General features: G+C 41.9%; 1 protein-coding gene and 3 non-coding genes across 4 annotated transcripts in view; 3 read left to right on the forward strand and 1 right to left on the reverse strand.

The window, feature by feature from the left end:
- The window catches only part of LOC126095459 (lutropin-choriogonadotropic hormone receptor-like), a 669,001-nt gene that overhangs the window by 255,285 nt on the left and 391,395 nt on the right, over window positions 1-22,321 (forward strand). The window lies entirely within an intron of this gene.
- Trnas-cga (transfer RNA serine (anticodon CGA)) lies at window positions 14,266-14,340 on the forward strand. The gene has a single exon. It is a non-coding gene; the product is annotated as a tRNA-Ser (tRNA).
- On the reverse strand, window positions 18,314-18,387 carry Trnat-ugu (transfer RNA threonine (anticodon UGU)). The gene has a single exon. It is a non-coding gene; the product is annotated as a tRNA-Thr (tRNA).
- Window positions 18,737-18,811, forward strand: Trnat-ugu (transfer RNA threonine (anticodon UGU)). Its single transcript has one exon. It is a non-coding gene; the product is annotated as a tRNA-Thr (tRNA).

Consider the following 22,321-nt stretch of genomic DNA (forward strand, 5'->3'; position numbering starts at 1 on the left):
CTATATTCTTGAATTTCTCTGAATATTTTTGTACTTCCTTTTTTTATCAAAATGGCTCTGAGCACTATGGGACTTAACATCTGTGGTCATCAGTCCCCTAGAACTTAGAACTACTTAAACCTAACTAACCTAAGAACATCACACACATCCATGCCCGAGGTAGGATTCGAACCTGCGACCGTTGCGGTCACGCGGTTCCAGACTGAAGCACCTAGAACCGCTCGGCCACACCGGCCGGTTCTTCTTTCATCGATCGGTTGAATTATTTCTTCTGTTACCCAAGGTTTCTTCGTAGTTACCTTCTTTTTACGAATGTTTTTCTTTCCAACTTCTGTGATTGCACTTTTTAGGGTTGTCCATTCCTCTCCAACAGTACTGCATACTGAGCTATTCCTATAGCGTTAAAGTACTTCAAGCGTATCTCGTCATTCTCTAGTATTTCTGTATCTCACTTCTTTATGTACCGATACTTCTTGTTTAATCTTTTAAGTATCGGCCTAGTCTTCATCTCTGATAAATTGTGGTCTAGTCTATTGCAGTCTGGGTATGTCTTACAATCCAGTATCTGAATTCGGATTCTCTATCTGACATTAACGTAATCTAACTGAAATATTCCGATATCTCCCGGTCTTTTCCAAGTATACCTCTTCCTCTTGTCATTCTTGAAGAGAATATTCGCTATTACTACCTAAAATTTAATGCAGAAGTCAAATAGTGTTTCTCCTCTCTCATTCCTAATACCAAGCCCATATTCTCCTGCTACCCTTTCTTCTAATCCTTCCACTACAGCCGCATAACAATTAGGTTTTCACCAACCTGTAGGTACTACATTAGCCGCTCAATATTTTTGTATACTTTCTCTATCTTTTGATCTTCAGCTTGCGATGTCGGCATTCATACCTTAACTGTCATCATTGGCGTTGGTATGTAGGAACAACAAAATCACTGAGCTGTACACAGTAACATACTCTCTACCCTACCTTCCTATCCATAACGAATCGTACTCCCATTATACTATTTCCTACTGACCAAAAAACTTTTATCTTTTTTTCAATTTCACTTCACTGACTCGTACTATATCTGGATTGAGCCTTTGCAGTATCCTTTCCAGATTTTCTAGCTTCCCTATCACGTTGAAGCTTCTGACATTCCACGCCTCGACTCGTAGAACGCCATCCTTTCGTTGGTTGTTCGATTATTTTCTCATGGGCACGTTCCACTTGGCAGTCCTCTCCCGGAGATCCAAATGGACGCTATTTCGTAATCTTTTGCCGATGGAGAGATCATAACTTTTGATCAATTACAGCCCATATGCACTGGACTCGCATTCGGGAGGACGACGGTTCAATCCCGCGTCCGGCCATCCTGATTTAGGTTTTCCGTGATTTCCCTAAATCGATCCAGGCAAATTCCGGGATGGTACCTTTGAAAGGGTATGGCCGACTTCCTTCCCCATCCTTCCCTCATCCGATGAGACCGATAACCTCGCTGTTTGGTCTCTTCCCCCCAAACAAACAACAACAACAGCCCATATGTCCCGTGGATACACGTTATATGTGTTTAATGTAGTTGATTCCTCATGCCGCTTATCATTGCTGATTGTTCCACCTTTTTAGTGGCAGTTTCCCAGTCTAACGACAAGAGTATGTCCTGAAGCTCTGTTCGCTCCTCCGTCCTGTTTGAAAAGGCCGATGGTAGAATGAGGGTGATTTACCGGAAGTCTTTGGCCTCCAGTGCCGGTTATTATTAAAAATTGAAGCAATAGTGAGATTTGAACCCGGGACCGAGGAGGTTTTGATTACTAATGAAAGACGCTACCCGCAGAGCACGGGTACTTACGCCATAAAACGTTTAGCTTCTAATAGAGTTCAGATTAAAAGTGTTCTAAAACTAAAACTGTTCTAAATGATTTATTGGTGGCAAACTCCAGCTGACGAATATCTATTGATATACTTTTTATTACTAATATTAACGAACGTGATACGGTACCGTAAAATCTGACTTCTGCACAGTTTGTTACAGTAACGTGATCAATGAAAACAAGTATTGTAAACTAGCTTCTGTTTCATGATTCCTGGCTATAATAGTCTAATAAATACGTTGTCCACCTCAGTGAATGTACGAGTACATTAATTTGTCTGTTTCGCACGTGGATAGAGTTGACAACTGGTACGAAAGTGAGCACATACAGTATCTAAGAGTGTGACAATCGTTTCTACGATTACTGTTACTGCAGTCAGTAGACATTTTGTTTTAAATTATTTATTTTAACTCTGATGCTTACTCGTATTTGTGATCGATTTCAGAACTGTCATGTCCGCTGCTAAATAACTGGATATATTACGCTATGTTGACATCTACAGCACTTGAGAAAGGCCTATAAAGCCAAAATTGGTTAATTGTGCGAATTTAATGAAGTGAATATGTGTAAACAACAGCCTAGGTGGAACTTTTACTATGTCATTAAACAAATATAAGGCTGTGGTGCATCACATGAAGAAAATTATGCACTTACATGATCGTGATACGTTTTTATGTCTCTTAAAAGAAAACGTGTTTGAGAGTTTTTGACTTATTGCACGTCAGTGGGGCTGTTTAACTTAGGATCATTGTAAGGAACATTTGGATATCTCTCTCTTTTTCGTAAACACATTATTATGCATTCTTGCCTTGCTATGTGAGCTACATCCTTGAAGATCTCCATGCTATGAATTTGTGGGACAATAAGGACCAAACCCTACCACATTCCTCTGGGTTGTCGCCGTTCCCATCACTTTTCTCTTGCAATCAAGGAACATCTAAATTTAGTCCATCTAGCATCCATTTACCCACACCCTTTTTCTTTTTCATTCTAACCATGAAATATTTAACACAACAAAGAAATAAAATAATTTTCTTACAATTGTTTTAGAAGTTCGATTTAACATTCCTTGCTGTATTTTCATACGCCGCACTGTCGGAATTATAGCTGGCGTCCAATAAGCGTTACCTTTTCGAAGTTTTGCTTTTACCTAGATTTGACAGATTTTGCCGTTCTGCTAATAATGATTTTAAGCCGTGTGCAATTCTAATGGAAGGCGATCGGTCATTTTAGCTGTGCTTTCTTCCCTTCCGTCACTAGTTAATATTTGTATACTGGGTTTCAAATAACTCAGGAAGACAATACTTCGAACTTTCTTGAAGTATATTTCAGTAACGTATAGAAATTTTGCCATGAATTATTCAGACAGACCTTACTTAACGTGCAGCTCTTGCAAGGTTCAAATGGTTCAAATGGCTCTGAGCACTATGGGACTTAACAGCTGTGGTCATCAGACCCCCAGAACTTAGAACTACTTAAAACTAAGTAACCTAAGGACATCACACACATCCATGCCCGAGGCAGGATTCGAACCTGCTACCGTAGCGGTCACGCGGTTCCAGACTGAAGCGCCTAGAACCGCGCGGCCACACCGGCCGGCGCTCTTGCAAGAACACCGAATAAAAGAAAATCGAAAATGTTCATTGGAATTAAGATCCCTCTGACGTCTTCAGCGACATTATATTTTAGCTTTGCTGTACATCTTTATACAGCGTAATTACAGATTGTCAGTAAAATTTTGTTTCCATCATCGGTCCTTGTATCATTTGTTATTAAAAATTATCGTCCCATTTCCCTCGTACATACATTACATCACAACCATAACTACATATTAAACCCTCGTCTGTTGCCAATATATGGTTCTCCATAGCTTTTTGAGCAACCATCAGACTTTAAACGGTTTTTGCGTTAAAAATCAAAGTCTCAGCCCGATACTCGAAAGTTCTATTACACACAGCAAGCTTACCTTTCCAGTAACATCGAAAACTTTCCTTAACAATTCTGTTTAGCTTACCATGAACAGTTATTGCCATTATTACACTTTTGTTTTTTTTTCTTTTGCCGTTCGTCCAAAAATATACTGAAAGTATCCCGAAAAAAAAAATAAAAAAACATTATCAATCCATCCTGTGACGTCATTCTTATTTCGTACCATTTTTCCTTTCGGGGTGATCGTTGTATATTGTTTCAATCTCGTTGCGATAATGACCTCGCCAAACGTCCCATCGTGGTTTTATACGGTCTGTATGGACATTCTGCAAATGCCTCTGTATTCTGCGATACTCTGATTTTTCGCCGACAGAAACTCTTTGCTAGGAACACATCTCCGTTACAGACTCCATTTTGAAGGAGGCGCTGAAGCGGGAGTATTCCACAGTGTCCCACACAAATTCCGCATTTTTAACCGAATTTGGTCGAGAAAAAAATGTGTTCCTTTACTGACTGTACGCCCTCTGTACCTCCTGTGTCTGCACTTACACACAGAGTGCTCCAGGCGAAGTACACTGGAAACAGATCCTCCTCACGCTGCAGGGCAGCCTGATGGTTCCATGGCTGTAGTCTGAAGACTCCGCAGAACGTGGTCACCGTCGTCATTTTCAGGAAGAGATTGAAGCTCGTCGCTCCTGACCTGGATTCCTGTACCACTCTGTAGAAATTCTCTACAAGGAATGTCAGCCGTCTGTCTTCTAACTTCACTAAGCGATTCATTCTTCGCATGTTAGGCCATTATAACTTGGAGTAACCGCTTTCGTGCTACGAACTTATTACCCTCTCTACTTGAATTATTTCACATTACCAACGGCAAAAGGCACCTTCACCTCAGTGAACATACAGAATGAATGGCCAGCTGCTACAACAGTGGGCACACACTACCCACATGCGAAACACTATTTGCTTTCCTAACGACTGCTGCATTTAGTTGTCAGACTCGCTTTCATATTTGGCTTAATGAGTTATTCATCCTTCATAGATCGTTTGCAGCATTCTCTGTGAGACTTTCATAACTAAGCAACACTATTTTACGTAATTCGGAAATATTTAGTGAATTCTGTCATATAATGCTTCGTTCGAACACACACAGACACACACACACACACACACACACACACACACACACACACACAGAGAGAGAGAGAGAGAGAGAGAGAGAGAGAGAGAGAGAGAGACGCACACATAACCACCCGCTGTAATGCGTGACATTAATTCCGAGACAGGACTCAGCTCAGTGAAAATTTTTCTTTCTGGTACAGTGCACGCCGGAGAAGACTAAGTAGCTTCCAATAACCGCCACAGATATACCGCATGGGTCTGCTCAGAAATTCAGGAGTATTCGTTATAATGCCTCGGTTTAGCTGTTGCAAATACAGTCCGGGAATATTTCAGATTATGAATGTAGAGCAAGTGAAAATAACTGAAGTTTGATCTTTGTTAGACTGGAGATGTGAAGTAAAATATAGATCTTACTCAGAATAATCTGTCCATGGAATTTAAACACCCACGCAGATATTAAGTTTAATTCCTCAGCTTTCGCTCTCAATTTAAATAACCTGTGGGATGATTACACAACACACCTTAAAAACCACTGAACAAATAGCATGTGGGATTGATTATGTTTATTGCAAGTAATGACGAGAAAAAATATTTCTATGCGCCCGTATAGCGTTGAACGATAAACCACGTAAATCTAAAGGCTCTAAACTTAACTGAATATTAGGGATTGCAATGACGAATAACTTAAATTAGAACGATCACATAGATAATGGTGTGGAAAAAGCAAACCAAAGACTGCGATTTATTTGCAGAACACTTTGAAAATGTAACAGGTCTACTACAGAGATTGCTTACACTACGCTTAGACTTCGCCATCTTTTGAAGCACTGCTGTCTGGTGTCGGATTCACATCAAGTAGAATGGGCGGAGGACATCGAAAAAGTTCAAAGAAGGGCAGCTCGTTTTGTACTATCGCGGAATAAGAGAGAGAGAGAGAGAGAGAGAGAGAGAGAGAGACAGAGAGAGAGAGCTACGGATGCGATACACGAACAGAGGCTTCAGTCATTAAAACAAAGGACTTCTTCGCTGCGGCGGGACCTTTTCATTAGATTTAAATGACAAACTTTCTCCTGAGAGTGTGAAAATATTTTATTGGCACCCACCTACACAAGGAGAAATGATAATCACAATAAAATAAGAGAAATCAGAGCTCGCACGGAAATATTTTAAGTGTTCATTTTTTCCGCTCGCTGTTTGAGACCTGAATGGTTAGAGGAGTAGCTCAAATGTGGTTCGATGAATCCTCTGCCAAGAACTTAATTATGGGTAGGAGAGTAGTCATGTAGATGTACGATGATACCTTTAACTCCTAGCAAACGAACTCGTAGAGACTCTGAATATGCACAATATGTTTGCATATGTCAAGCGTCTCCATAATTAGTTCCAAGATCTTAGGCATTCTGAGGCCCAAAGATCTTTTAAATCACATTGTATCTCTCTTCGTATGTTCCTTCCATATTCTCTCTGTAGTTAACTATGGATGTTTGAGAACATAGAAACATATGAATGTACCTGTGGCTAAGGGAAGTACTAGCCTTTTGTTCACAAAAGGTGCAGTTTGATGCTGGTAAACTGCTCTAGTAAAAATAAAAAAGAAGTAATTGCTCGGAGTAGAAAGTTGTAAGACATGGATGCAGCCTTCTTTCCTTACTGTTCAGTCTACACATCGTAAAAGCAGTCAAGGGAATATAAAAAAGATTCAGAAGGGGGATTAAAATTCACAGCGAAAGGATATAAACGATATGGTTTAATGATGACATTATTATCCTCATTGGAAGGGAGGAAAAACTGCAGGACCTGTTAAGACGAATGAACAATGTACCGAGCACAGAATATGGATCGAGAGTAAACGGAATAAAGATTAAAGTAATGAGGAATAGGAGAAATGGAATTAGCGAGCAACTTAACATCATAACTGGGGGACCACGACATAGATGAAGTGAAGCAATTCTGCTACCTTGGAGGAAAAACAGTACATGATGGGCGAATCAAGGACATAAAAAGCAGCCTGATCAAAGAGAGCAATCCTGGCCAAAAGGAGTCTAACACTACTAAACATCGGTTTTGATTCGAGGAAGAAATCTCTGAGAATAGACAGTTAGAGCACAGCATCCTGTGGAAGTGAAACATGGACTACGGAAAAACTGGGAAAAAGGGAATCTAAGTGTTTGAAATGCGCTGCTGTAGAGATTGTAGAAAATTAGATCGACTGATAAGACGCGAGGAGGTTCTCTGCTGAATCGACGAGTAGAGGAAAAAGTTTGTCATTGACACGAAGGAAGACCAAGATGTTAGGACATGTGCTAAAACGCCAAGTAACAAATTACGTCATATTTTAGGGAGCTGTAGAGGGTAGAAGCTGAAGAAGAAGAAGAAGAGAGTCTGGTATGTATCCAACAAATAATTCTAGATGTGGCGTGTAAGTGCAACTCTGAGTGGTTGATTGGTTGATTGGGGGGAGGGGGCCAAACAGCGAGGACAACGGTCGCATTTGCCTGGTGAGATTTAGGGACATCACGGAAAATGCGAGTTCAGTGTGCTAACCACTACCCCACATCGCTCGCTGCACCTGTGAGCACAATGTGGGAAACAATTTAAGCCTAACGTTCCGTAATTATTAAGTACCGTTTGCCATGAATTTCGGGCTGACTTCAAGAGAGCCTTACTATAATTTTTTAGTAGATTACGGCATCAGCTACCACTAAAATACTATTATCATTATCTTCCTGGAGATGTGGACCGTCTTTGCGACTAAATAAAAGTTTGTTGTTTTTATACGATATGCGTTTAGCTTCCATTTATTTATGAAACATCATCAGTAGCCTGTAACACGTATTTGTTGTATGCATATAAGTATTCTTTATAATGACCCTAGGTGTTTTACTAGATTACAGTCTGTTCAAGAGTAAGGTAAAGCTGTGGATAGTGGAAGCTATCATTGCTGCTAGTGTTATATTTACCTAGTCTGCTATTATTTTCGAATTGTGTCCGACGCTTCACAAAAAGGTTCACAAGACAATGAATGTGTTGTAAGGTTATTTTAAATATACCAATTTTTTTAAACAATAGCCTACATCAATTTCGAGAATTTTATTTTTGCACCAGCCCAGAGCGGCACTTGCAATCCGAGACTCCAAAAATTCTGTGCAATGAATACTTTGCGTCTATGTGTACAATTTCCCCAGAAAATTATTCCACATGTCGTCAATGAATGGAAATATACAAATTAAGGCAATTTTCTAATGCGTTCACGACCACAATTAGCAGATTCATGTATAGAATTTGTTGCTAAACTCATGCGTTTGATGTCTGTGACAATTCAAGTTCTGAACAATACGCACGTACAGAAATATTGGATAGTTAGTTCTATATATTTACTTTCCCCCTCTAGTTATTGATGGTTAAATATTTTGCCTTGCACAGAACTGAATCTACTGTTCTTTTTTCTAAGTTATGTGATAGATCAGATTTACAGAGAACCGGTCAGTAACACGTTTGAATAGCTCATTAATTGCTTTTTATGATCTTTCAGCTCTGTTGATCTTGATTACGACGGCTAAATGATAATCAAAGAGTACTATTTCTGTTTTATAAGTGTAATCTGGAACCTCATTTATAGACCGCGAGAACATTAGTTCCTATGAGCGTGACAACTGTTAAATACTTATTCACTGAAACCCGAAAGAACTTTACGTTTTTTCAAGAGAATTTTGTGTTTTGAACAGTGAAACGCTACAGGCTGACCACAGACATATTGGTACGTGAAATCTTGGGTGCAAGGAAGAGTGATGCTGATGAATCGGCTGAATGACATGTATGATCAGGATAGGAAGCGCCTGTTGCAGTAATGGGAGTAATTAATCCGTTCTTTCAGAAATCATTATTGAGTTTTTGTTTAGGCCACAGTGACATTACATCATGGCAACTAGTCCCAGGTTCACAACATTACTTATATCGCTTTCACAACATATAAGAAGTGAAAGACTTTATCTCGTGATCTAGTAATTAGCAAATTTATTTCCTTTTCTATTTATGACCTAGTTGTCTCTTCTTCTGACTTTCAAACATTCACGCCTATGAGAAAAAACTCTGAACGTTGTGAGTGAGACCCTCTCTCACCTGCGTGCTCTAGAGCATTACGGTAATTCAATCTGCAGACTTTGTGGAGGCATACTACGCGGCGTTCTTCTGCAAGGCAGTCATGGTGAATTACATCGGTTTGCGGCTGGCATTGTCAGCTAGTGGACTCTATATACGAATCTGTTTCGAGTTTCCTGTATAGTTATTGTTAAATTTTTACATTTGCGACTTTACTACAGCTGTGAGAACATACTTCGTTTCACGAATTCTGGTCGACACTTTGCAACACAGGGTTAACTATCGCCATTGCCGGATTGAACACTTTGTTGGGTTAAAATGATACAATTCATTAAATAATTCAATAGTTTCCCTGCAAATGGAATCAAAGAAGGCTGAAACAGTAAAATATGTACGTTTTTGGAGTCCATAGCATCTTTTACCTGTATTCAGCGCATGGCCCCAGCAACGTTATGAGGCTGTATCAGGCGGGTATAGCGTCGATGTTCCGCGCAGAGTTCTTGAACTGCACGTAAGGTACGTCCTATATACGACAAACCACACATGTTTGCTTTCCGTGGAATCAAGTCATGGTTCACGGAGCCAAAGAGCGTGTTAGTCTTTGGTGGTAGGAGGAAAGTAACCTTCACTTTATGTTAGCAAACAACTTTGTATTCAGGGCAATTGCAGCTTGTCTTCAGGGCAACTGCAGCTGTAAATGTACATCTAGTGGAATGAAAACCGTGGTCAGTTGTACGTAACAACTTTTACTGGAATTATCAAATTCGAAGCTTAAAGCCACATCTGCAGATGAGTATATAAATTATGTCTCGTCAAACCGAAATGTGGGGCTGGCTAAGGGACCTAACATTCACTGTCCAAATAAAAGTAATCCAACAACTGAGCGTATTTTAAAATTATGCATAGACTGAATGGCCCCAACAACATCCCTGGAAAATCGGGCCAGAATCAAAATTCAGGAACGAGATCTCATCGCACCGGATGACCTCCAGCAACAAACTGTTAGTCTACATGTCGTTGCTGGAGCTTATAGGATGGGGTGACATCTTATTCCTGAACTTTGGTCATCGCACCTTATGAGGTGCAGCAACAACTTGTTAGCCTACATGCTGGAACTCATATCGCGCGATGAGATCTTATTCCTTAATTTTGTCTTGGCTCGATTTTCGGGGGATATTGATGACTCCATTCAACTTACGTACAATTTTAACAGTACGCTCATTTCGCGGATCACTATTATACGGACAGTGAATGTTGTCTCTTCTCTCCACCCCTTCATTAGGATGTCATATGACGTAATTTATGTACCCACCTGAAGATGCGGCCTTATCTACGAAGCCGGTTGCGGCTCCAAATAAAGGAGCTTACATACAACTGTTTACGTTTTTCATTCCGCAAGACTTTGTGTTTAAGGAGCATATGCTCTATTTTACAATAAAGATTCACTAAGAGTGATTGGAAGAACATGGATGTGAACCTTTCGTCTACAACTTACTGAGGTGGGACGCTCACCTTTGGATTGAAGTGCGAAGACATGCGGACGTTACGTGATGGACAGACATAACATTCAGAAGTTTTTTGCAGTTTTAAGGTACATCCTGTAAATGGTCCGTATTATCAGTTGTCGTATGTGCCATATTCTCAACTGCATTCGGGACGCCATTGGTCTGCCTGTACTGGTTGTCAGGTTGGTGACAGCTGCCAATACGCACGTGCGTGTTGGCTAGGGTTGACATTCTCTTCTCAAAAAAGGAAGAATTTTCATGAATATATGTTTTGACGACTCATGCGTTTCAACTTTTATTAAATGCTATTTTAGATCAAAAATATTCACGTTACGTCTTAAACCCTATTGCTTCGTATCACTGTGGTATTTTGAAACTGATTTATCTTTATTTAGAAATTTAGTGTCATTCTTTAGTAGATTAAAAAGTCTTTGCAGGACATGTCAAAATTTATTACAATGTGAAGCTCTGATTTTATGAATTCTGTGTAACATCTGTTCCTAACAACAATCCACCTATTCTTCATAATCGAAAACATTCGTTCCACAAATGCATTCCAATATGGTGTGGTTAGTATATCACATATGAGCCGATAGATTTCGTCACTTTTTTGTTGATGCACCAGTGTGAAGAATTTCACGCTCTTAGTCACATCACCATCCTTCGTGATGCAGTCAGCAAAGTTATCTTTCACAACTAAAAATTCTTCATATAGCTGATCCAGGTTGACTTGATCTTATAGACTAAATTTTTCAACTGCAAGTTCAATATCTTAATATTGTATTTTTCCAGTCAAAGACAGAGGTTCCCGCCTTGCATACTTATTGCTACCTGAGAGGTCGTTACGGGTTTCGAGATATTTTAATAACGTGTCACAGAAACAAACAAATTCACATGAAGTCTTGTTAAGGGATGTTGATGAAATCTCGACAATTAATTTCGTGGTTTCACTCTCGTAGAATTTATCGTTATTTCTTTGTCGGTCCAGGGAGCCGGCGATCTACATGGAAGGGAAGGATCCGTCCTTTCACAGCTCCACTCAAAACTTTAGTCGCGTAATAATGGTCCATGTATGGAGTCCTGTGGGACAGTACTTGCCATGACAGTGCCACGCGACACGGTGCGGTGTGATCTGTGCTATGCTGCTCGCCGCGGCGTGCCACGGAAGCGGCGCCGTGGGAGTCGGCCAAGTAGGCCGTCCAGGAGAAAGTGGTCTCTCTGCTCCTGCAAAGGCGCGCAGCCGCAGCCGCAGCCACGGCTTTCGCCGGCCACAGTGCGCCGCCCGACGCAGACCTCGGCGGACGGCACAGCGCGGCAGCGGCGCGCGCGCTCGCTCGGCTCCGTGCGTGTGGCGCCAAGTCCGCGGCCAGTGCGGCAGCTGTTCTCTATTCGCCAACCGTGCGTGCGGGCCTGGTCCTCTTGTGAGGACTCATGGATGCCCCAAAACTATCACAGCGCTTTGACCCCACTGTTGTGTACTTTATCGCCCGACCAAACGATGTGCTCTGTCGAACGCTAATGACGATGAGGACACGGCCACTGCCATAACCTGATTTCCCTTAAACTTCGCTCAGTGGAAGAGAGTTCCAAATAATGACGTGTCTTTGATTATCCGTAGGTACTCGACCTTTCCTGAGAAAATGACGTTCAACGATTTCGAGGTACTTTATGTGTTTTTTAGCGAATAAATATTTCAATTGAGGCAGTGATACAGTGGTTTGCGTCGCGAAACACTATTATTACTTTTATTTTTGTTTTCCATTTATCTACCCATCTCCGAATTTATTCCAATATATACTGAAGTCACGTTGTCCTCATTCGTGAAGTCACTGTATGTGACCTGAATCAATGAATAGAAAAAAAAATCTATGAAATAGATAGAAAAAATAATTTCGTACTGTTTTTCGGTGAAATTTCTGTGGTATATCTTGAATCATCATCCAAGGGAATGCACCAAATCTTCCTGAAGAATAAACATGAGAACAAATTATATGAACTGAGAACTGATACAAAAATGAAATATAAGAATACGAGAATTTAAATAGGTTGAAAACCCAGAAAGTGACATAGACACACGTATTATATAATAAATGTCTGACACTTATTGTAAAACGCAGTTGTATATTTATAATTAATATAACGCCCTTGTATCCCCCTATCCACAGTAGTGCAAGTTTATATGCCAATTAGCTCCGCAGGTGATGAAAACATTGAAGAAATATATGACGAGATAAAAGAAATTATTAAGTTAGTTAAGGGAGACGAAAATTTAATAGTGATTTGGGCCTAAAATTCGACAGTAGGAAAAGGAAGGGAAGGAAAAATAGAAGATGAACGTAGACTGGCGCTAAGGAATGAAAGAGGAAGCCGCCTGGTAGGGTTTTGCACAGAGTATAATTTAATCTTCGCTAACAGTTGGTTTAAAATCATGAAAGAAGGTTGCATATGTGGAAGAGACTTAGAAACATCGGAACATTTCACACTGATTATATGATGGTAAGACAGAGATTTAAAAACCAGTTTTTATATTGTAGAACATTTTCAGGGGCTCATATAGACAATGACGATAGTTTATTAGTTATGATCTGTAGATTAAAACTGAAGAAATCGGAAAGAATTTGGAAATTAAGGAGATGGAACCTGGATTAGAAAAAGGGAAAGAAAGACAGTTAAAAACGAATGGGGAGCTTTAAGAGATGAAATAGTGGAGGTATCAGAGGATCAGGTAGGAATCGTTGCATAACACAAGGGATACTGAAATTAATTAATGAAACGAGAAAACAAAAATGCAACAAACGAAACAGCAAAATGGGATTACACACGTTTAGGAAATGAGATTGACAAGAAGTGCAAAATAGCTAAGCAGAATGGCTAGAGCACAAATGTATGGATTTAGAAGGATATTTCATTAGGGGAAGATAGATATCACCTTCAGGAGAATTAATGAGGCTTTTGGGGAACGAGGAGCACGTGTGTGGATATTAAGATTTCAGATGGAAAACCAGTCCTAGGCAAAGAAGGGAAAGCTGAAAGGTGGAAGGAGATAAACTTGAAGGCAGCATTGTAGAAAGGGAAGTGGACGTAAATGAAGAAGAGATGAGAGATATGATCCTGTGAGAAGAATTTGACAGAGGTCTCAAAGACCTAAGTCGAAACAAGGCCCTGATTGTAGGCGATATACCATCATAACTACTTTTAGTCTTAGGAGAACCAGCCATGACAAAACTGTTCCATCTGTTATGCAAGATTATGAGACAGTAGAAATAGCCTTAGACTTCAAGAAGAATATAATAACTGCAGTTCCGAAGAAAGCAGCTGCTGACAGGTGTGAAAAATACCGAACCATCAGTTTAATTGAAACTTCCTAGCAGATTAAAACTGTGTGCCCGACCGAGACTCTAACTCTCTGCTCCTGCAAAGGCAGAAGTGAAACTGTGAGGACTAGGCGTGAGTCGTGCTTCGGTAGCTCGGATGGTAGAGCACTTGCCCGCGAAAGGCAAAGGTCCCGAGTTCGGTCGGGCACACAGTTTTAATCTGCCAGGAAGTTTCATATCAGCGCACACTCCGCTGCAGAGTGAAAATCTCATTCTGGAAACATCCCCCAGGCTGTGGCTAAGCCATGTCTCCGCAATATCCTTTCTTTCAGGAGTGCTAGTTCTGCAGGGTTCGCAGGAGAGCTTCTGTAAAGTTTGGAAGGTAGGAGACGAGGTACTGGCAGAAGTAAAGCTGTGAGTACCGGGCGTGAGTCGTGCTTCGGTAGCTCAGTTGGTAGAGCACTTGCCCGCGAAAGGCAAAGGTCCCGAGTTCGAGTCTCGGTCGGGAACACAGTTTTAATCTGCCAGGAGTTTCATATCAGCGCACACTCCGCTGCAGAGTGAAAATATCATTCTGGATCAGTTTAATTATTCAAGATTGCAAAATACTTACACGAATTCTATACAAAAGAATGGGAAACCTGGAGGAAGCCATCCTTGTTTTTTGGATTCCGGAGAAATGTAGAAACACACGAGGCATTTCTGACTATACGACTTATCTTAGAAGATAGGTTAAGGAAAAAAAAAACAAAAAAAACGTTTGCAGCATTTGCAGACTTAGACAAAGCTTTTGAAAATGTTGGCTGGAATACTCTCTTTGAAATTCTTAAGATAACAGGGATAAAATACAGGGTATGAAAGGCTGTTTACAACTTGTACAGAAACCAGACGGCAGCAGTAAGAGTCGAGGGATATGAAAGGGAAGCAGTGGTTGAGAAGGGACTGAGGCAGCGTTGTAGCCTATCGCCGACGTTTTTTTAGTCTGCACACTGAAAAGCACTAAAGGAAGCCAAAGAAAAATCTGGAGTAGGAGTTAAACTTCAGGGAAATCAAACAAAAACATTGTGATTTGCCAACGTCAGAGACAGCGAAGGACTTGGAAGAGCAGCTGAATGGAATGGATATAAAGAAGGATAGGCGAAAATCGACAAAAGCAAAACAAGGATAATGTAAAGTAGTCGAATTAAATCAGGTATTAAGGAATTAGATTAGGAAACGAAGCACTTAAAGTAGTAGATGAGTTTTGCTATTTGGGCCGAAGTAGAGGGGATATAAAATGTAGATTGGCAGTGCGAAGGAAACCATTTCTGAAAAAGAGAAATTTGTTAACATCGAATGTATATTGAAGTGCTATGTAGTTTTTCCTGAGTGTATCTGAAATGAAGCACTGTATGTGGAAGTGAAACATGGACGACGAACAGTTTAAACAAAAAAAGAGTAGAAGCTTTCGAAATAGAATGTTTCAAATGGCTCTGAGCAGTATGGGACTTAACTTCTGAGGTCATTAGTCCCCTAGAACTTAGAACTACTTAAAGCCAACTAACCTAAGGACATCGCACACATCCATGCCCGAGGCAGGATTCGAACCTGCGACCGTAGCGGTCGCACGGTTCCAGACTGAAGCGCCTCGAACCGCTTGGCCACTTCGGCCGGCGCTACAGAAGAATGTTGAAGATTAGATGAGTAGATGACGTAACTAATGAGGAGGTACTAAATAGAATTGGGAAGACAAGAAATTTGTGGCACAAATTGACTAAAAGAAGGGATCGATTGATAAGACACATTCTGAGATATCAAGGGATCACCAATTTAGTATTGGGGGGAAGTGTGGAGGGTACAAATCATAGAGTGAGACCGAGAGATGAAAACAGTAAGCAGATTCAGAAGGATGGCGGTTGCAATAATTATTCGGAGATGAAGAGCCTCGCGCCGGATAGAGTAACATGGAGAGCTGCATCAAATCAGTCTTCGGGCTGAAGACCACAACAACAACAACAACAACAAGAAAAACATCCCCTAACTTGAAACTTCCTGGCAGATTAAAACTGTGTGCCCGACCGAGACTCGAACTCGGGACCTTTGCCTTTCGCGGGTAAGTGCTCTACCAACTGAGCTACCGAAGCACGACTCACGTCCGGTACTCACAGCTTTACTTCTGCCAGTACCTCGTCTCCTACCTTCCAAACTTTACAGAAGCTCTCCTGCAAGTTCTGCAAGTTCGCAGGAGAGCTTCTGTAAAGTTTGGAAGGTAGGAGACGAGGTACTGGCAGAAGTAAAGCTGTGAGTACCGGACGTGAGTCGTGCTTCGGTAGCTCAGTTGGTAGAGCACTTGCCCGCGAAAGGCAAAGGTCCCGAGTTCTAGTCTCGGTCGGGCACACAGTTTTAATCTGCCAGGAAGTTTCATATCAGCGCACACTCCGCTGCAGAGTGAAAATCTCATTCTGGAAACATCCCCCAGGCTGTGGCTAAGCCATGTCTCCGCAATATCCTTTCTTTCGGGAGTGCTAGTTCTGCAAGTTTCGCAGGAGAGCTTCTGTAAAGTTTGGAAGGTAGGAGACGAGGTACTGGCAGAAGTAAAGCTGTGAGTACCGGACGTGAGTCGTGCTTCGGTAGCTCAGTTGGTGGAGCACTTGCCCGCGAAAGGCAAAGGTCCCGAGTTCGAGTCTCGGTCGGGCACACAGTTTTAATCTGCCAGGGAGTTTCATATCAGCGCACACTCCGCTGCAGAGTGAAAATCTCATTCTGGAAACATCCCCTAACTTGATAATAAATATTCATGTAATAAATCTCTACGGACAGGGGTAGATAAATGGAAAAACTGAAATAAAATATATAAAAAAAGTAGACTGGTTTCGAATACGGGACACAAAAGTCACAGGTCGCGACGCTAGCCACTGTGCCACCAGTCAGGGCTAGCCTATTGTTTACTGAAAGACGTCTGAAGTATATGAAGATGGTATCTCTCCCGAAAGAACAGATACCATTGATGATCGTGCAGCTTCTCTAGAATAAAATAATAATTAAACTGAAACTCTTAACTGCCGGCAGGTGTTGATATATATGAATGGGGGCAGCTGCAAATGTGTGCCCCGACCGGGATAAGCCTCTGCAGTCGCACTATCCTCTGTGCCCTCGGTGACTCAGATGGATGCCGGCACGGTAACTCAGGGTGTTCGGTCAGAGGGCTGCTTGCCCTCTGTAATAATAATAAAAAAAATGAATAAAGGAAAGAATGATCAACTTGAACGGATGTCTTGTAGCGTCCGCCCAGACCAAACGCAACGAACTATATCACGAAAAAAAAAAAAGATGGATAGAGCGTCTGCCATGTAAGCAGAAGATCCCGGGTCCGAGTCGCGGTCGGGGCGCACATTTTCAGCTGTCCCCATTGATATATATCAACAACACCTGTCGGCAGCTAAGGGTTTCGATTTAATTATCATTACTTCTAAAGTATGTCGAAAACGTTGTCGGTCGTTTTCTCAGAAATGGTCGAGATTCTAAGGATAAGCTGAGACACGTGTTCGCTTATTTTGACTCCTCTCCCACTGAGCGAAGTTCTTGGGAAATCTGGTTATGGGACTTTTCGTGTTTTCCTCGTGGGAGCAACACTGTGTCTGCTATAGCGATTTACATACGCTGATTTCGCTAGACGGGGACAAACTTCAGGGAACGAACTGTGACCGGACAAGGAGGAAAAATGGCAGCATAGAAATATGGCCGGAAATGCGTTTCAAGGTAGGTGCAACGACTTGGTGGACATAAATCTTCTACAGTGTAGTCTTTAATGATTGAAAGCGCACGAGAGCACACACCAGGTAAGTGGGAATGTTCTCTCAGTATTACCACCGGCTGATCCTCAATGAGTGGGCGGGGGTTTACTGGCGACTATCTCGTGGGACCAGTCATCCTTACACAGTGCTTCAGCGGCCAGGCATATCTGTATTTTATGAGGGTGACCCTGCCTGCCCCGCTGGCTACGTGCACTTCGGGCTGCGAAGCGTAATGCGGAAACACTATTGAGAAAGTTTAGAGAACAGGCATTTGAAGCTGATCGTTAAACGATTCTACTGCCACCCTACTTGCGAATGTAACAGGAAAGGATACGACTAATAATGGTACAGGGTACGATCCACCCCTCCACTGCTCACCGTACGGTGGCTTGCGGAGTATCTATGTAGATGTAGATGTCCTACACACTGAGGTGACAAACGTAACGGTATACCTCCTAAGCGTGCTCTTGCCCAGTGTGGCCCAGCAGCTCGACATGGAGTGGACTCAAGAAGTCACTGGAAGTCCCCTGCAGAAATACTGAATCATACTGCCTCTATAGCCGTCCATAATTGCGAAAGTATATATGGCGGTAGTATCTGTTCCCGAAAGAACAGTTACCGTGGATGACCGTGCAGCTTTGCTAGAAATGAAATGATAATTAAATGGACACCCTAGTTGCAAACAGGCGTTGGGGACATGTTGAAAATGTGTGCCACGACCGGGACTCGAACCTGGGATCTCCAGCTTACATGGCAGACGCTCTATCCATCTGAGCCACCGTGGCCACAGAGGATAGTGCGTCTGCAGGGACTTATCCCTTGCACGCTCTTCGTGAGATCCACATTCCCAACATGTCCACACCACTACATTCGTAGTGCGCCTAATAGATGTTTGCCCAACATACTTATTACTCGTGGCAGATTAATCTACCAAGCCCCGTACGAGTTCGGGCATAGCGTGTGCGGTCGCACAAGAAGGTCAATGGCTGGGAAGCCATATTTTAACTATATATGGCGGTAGTATCTGTTCCCGAAAGAACATTTACCCTGGATGATCATGCAGCTTGGCTAGAAATGAAATGATAATTAAATGGACACCCTAGCTGCAAACAGGCGTTGATGTACTTCATCTGTGCCCACGGTGGCTCAGATGGATAGAGCGTCTGCCATGTAAGCAGGAGATCTCGGGTTCGAGTCCCGGTCGGGGCACACATTTTCAACATGTCCCCAATGAAGTACATCAACGCCTGTTTGCAGCTAGGGTGTTCATTTAATTATCGTTTCAATTGCGAAAGTGTTGTCGGTGCAGGATTTTGCGCACGAACTGAACTCTCGATTATATCCCATAAATGTTCGATGGAATTCCTGTCGGGCCACGTGAGCAGCCAGATCATTCACTCGAATTGTCCAAAATGTTCTTCGAACTACTCTCGAGCAGTTGTTTCCTGGTGACAAGCACATTGTCATCCATAAAAATTCCATAGTTGTTTCGTAGCACGAAGTCCATGATTTGCTGCACTTGTTTTCCAAGTAGCCGAACATAACCATTTCCATTTGGACCAGAGTGCCCATTCAGGGAAGCACAGCCCACACCATTATGGAGCCACCATCAGCTTGCATAGTGCACTGTTGACATCTTGGGTACATGGTTCCGTGGGTCTGCGCGATATTCAAACCCTACCGTCAGCTCTTATCGACTTAAATCGAGACTAATCTGACCAGACCATGATTTCCGGGCCGATCTAGTCACGAGCTCAGGAGAGTCACTGCAGGTGATGTGCTGTTAGCAGAGGCACTCACGTCGGTCATTTGCTGCCGTAGTCCATTACACCAAATTTCGCCACACTGTCTCAACGGATACGTTTGTTGTATGTTCCACATCGATTTCCGCGCTTATGCCACGCAGTGATACTCGTCTGTTAGCACTGGCAACTCTATGCAAACGCCGTTGCCGTCGGTTGTCGGCCACTGCGTTGTCCATGGTGAGAGGTAATGCCTGAAATTCGGTATTCTCGGCACACTCTTGATAATTGGATCTCTGAATTCCCTAAGATTTCAAAAATGGAATGTCGTATACGTCTAGCTCCAGCTACCATTCCGCTTTCAAAGTCTCTTAATTCCCGTCGTGACACGATAACGACGTCGAAAACCTTTTCACATGAGTTATCAGAGTACAAATGAAAGCTCCGCCAATGCACTGCCTTTTTATACCTTGCGTGCGCGATACTATCGCTATCTGCATAAGCGCATATTTATTTATTTATTTATTTATGCATTTATTTTACCTGGCAAGATTAGGGCCTTCAGGCCCTCTCTTACACCTAACCAGGCATACTCAGATTCAACAAATTTCAGTTTCTACAGAACATTAAGGACATATAACATGTTATACAGTATTAATGTTACAGAAAAAATTAGAGATTATAAGAGTAGTAGAATGATAAATATAACAATCAAAAAATAATTATAATAATCAAGAATAATAATAATAGTAATGACTATGTATAGGAAAGTAAACATATTTTATCTTTTATGAATGTCAGTCCTATTGCTAGTTGGGAATTTTCTCGTTATATTCTTGCAGCTTGTGAGTTATTCTCACCAATCAGAGACATAAGACGATAGAATGGGGTGAAAGAGATATAGAAGAGGTAGATAGGTTAGAGGAAGAGAAATAGAATGGTAAAATTCGAAGCTATGATGGAGAGGAGAAAGAAAACTATGAGAGGGGCACGACAATGGTGGCTATACCGTCCCTAATATGTAAGTCTTGAGTTCCCTCTTGAATGTTAAGTGGTTCTGGATAAGACGCAGATCACAGGGGAGCGCGTTCCATAGTCGTATGGCTGAGATGGAGAATGACACAGAGAAAGATTTTGTGTTATGTAAAGGTACAGCCAAGATGCTAGACGTATCCGATCTGGTATTGCGGTTGTGGAATGATGATAGGTGTTTAATGTGAGAAGATAAGTATTGGGGGCACCAGTGGCTAAGAAATCGATGAATTAAGCACACCGTGTGGAGATCGCGTGCCTTATGTGGGCGTATCCAACCTAGCTGGGAGTATGAAGGACTGATATGATCATACAACCGTATATTGCATACGTATCTAACGCAAGCATTCATCACTAGCTCGAGGCATCTCGAATTTTCACTATTTGTGCCGTGTTGAACTACATCACAGTAGTAAAGATTAGGCAAGACTAGTGTTTGGACTAATTTTTGTTTAACATGGGCTGGAAATATTTTTCTAAATTTTTGAATTGCATGTAGGGAGGGGAGCGATTTCCGGCAAGCTGTGACTGTTTGTTCTTCCCAGTTTAGGTGTTCATCCAAGATTATTCCAAGGTCTTTTACTGTTTTTTGGTATGGTAGTTGGGTACCATTGAGGAGTATTTGAGGGACTGTTTTGCGAAAGTACCGACTGATTAACTTTGGATGAGATATAAGTATGACCTGGGATTTCTTGGGGTTTAGTTTCAGACCTAGGTTCTGTGCCCATCGAGAAACAGAGCAAAGATCTGCGTTCATACTCGCTACTGCGTCAGCAATGTTTTTGGGGCTTTCACTTATGTACAGTTGGATGTCGTCGGCATATAGATGGTAGTTGCAGGAGTGAATCACTGAAGAAATATCATTAATGTACAGTGAGAAGAGTAATGGACCAAGGACGGAGCCTTGGGGAACTCCAGAGCGCACGTTTTTCCATGATGACTTTTCCGACCCACAAATGACTTGTTGACTTCTGTTTTTGAGGTAGCTGTCGAACCAGTGTATAGCGCTGTTTGAGAAATTCAGCTGTTTCATTTTAATTAGTAATATATCAAAGTCAACTGTATCAAAAGCCTTGCTAAAGTCAAGCAGTGTTAGGATGGTAGCTTCACGTCTGTCCATAGCATGTTTAATGTCATCAGTTACTTTGATTAATGCAGTTGCTGTACTATGGTGCTTTCGAAAGCCTGACATTTGTTGTGAATGTTATGAGTTTTGAGGTAATCCGTCAGCTGTTCATGGACGATGTATTCTAGGGCTTTAGATATTGCAGGTAGTATGCTGATCGGCCTGTAGTCACCTGGCGACTTAGGGTTGTCAGTCTTGGGTATAGCTTGAATTAAACTTTGCTTCCACTCAGTAGGATATGTACTACTGACAAGAGACAGGTTGAAGATGTCTGTGATAACTGGAGTAACAGTGTTTACGACGTTCTTAATCATGCCAATGCACACTCCATCATTTCCTACTGCCTCGGAAGAGATTCTCATAATTGCCTTGTGTACTGTGCCGGTAGTTACATGTTTTAGGAAAAACTTGTCTCTCGAGAGATTGATATCTTGGGGCTCGTAATTTGTCGCTGCGTGGCAGTTTACAGCTGTTGAGAAGAAATCGTTTAATTCTTCTGCAGACGCTTGATAAACAGCGTCAGATCTTCGCTTCCCTATACCGAAACTGCGCAGCTTTTTCCACAGTGCAGCAGGTTTTGTTATACCGCATACGACAGAGCGGGCATGTCTGACTTTGGCATTCCTCACGCTTTGCTTGGTTCTATTTCGGAGTTTCCTATAAGCTTCGTACGCCTCGGAAGTTGGGTTACGCTTGAAGGCCCTATGTGCAGCATCACGTTTATTCATTAACTGGCGTAATTCAGTGGTGAGCCACGGAGCGGGAGCTCTCTTTACCTTGACAGTGCGTTGAGGAGCATGTTTATCATACAGTGCAATA

This window comes from Schistocerca cancellata, chromosome 8 (assembly GCF_023864275.1).
Source record: "Schistocerca cancellata isolate TAMUIC-IGC-003103 chromosome 8, iqSchCanc2.1, whole genome shotgun sequence".
Classification (NCBI taxonomy): Eukaryota; Metazoa; Arthropoda; class Insecta; order Orthoptera; family Acrididae; genus Schistocerca; species Schistocerca cancellata.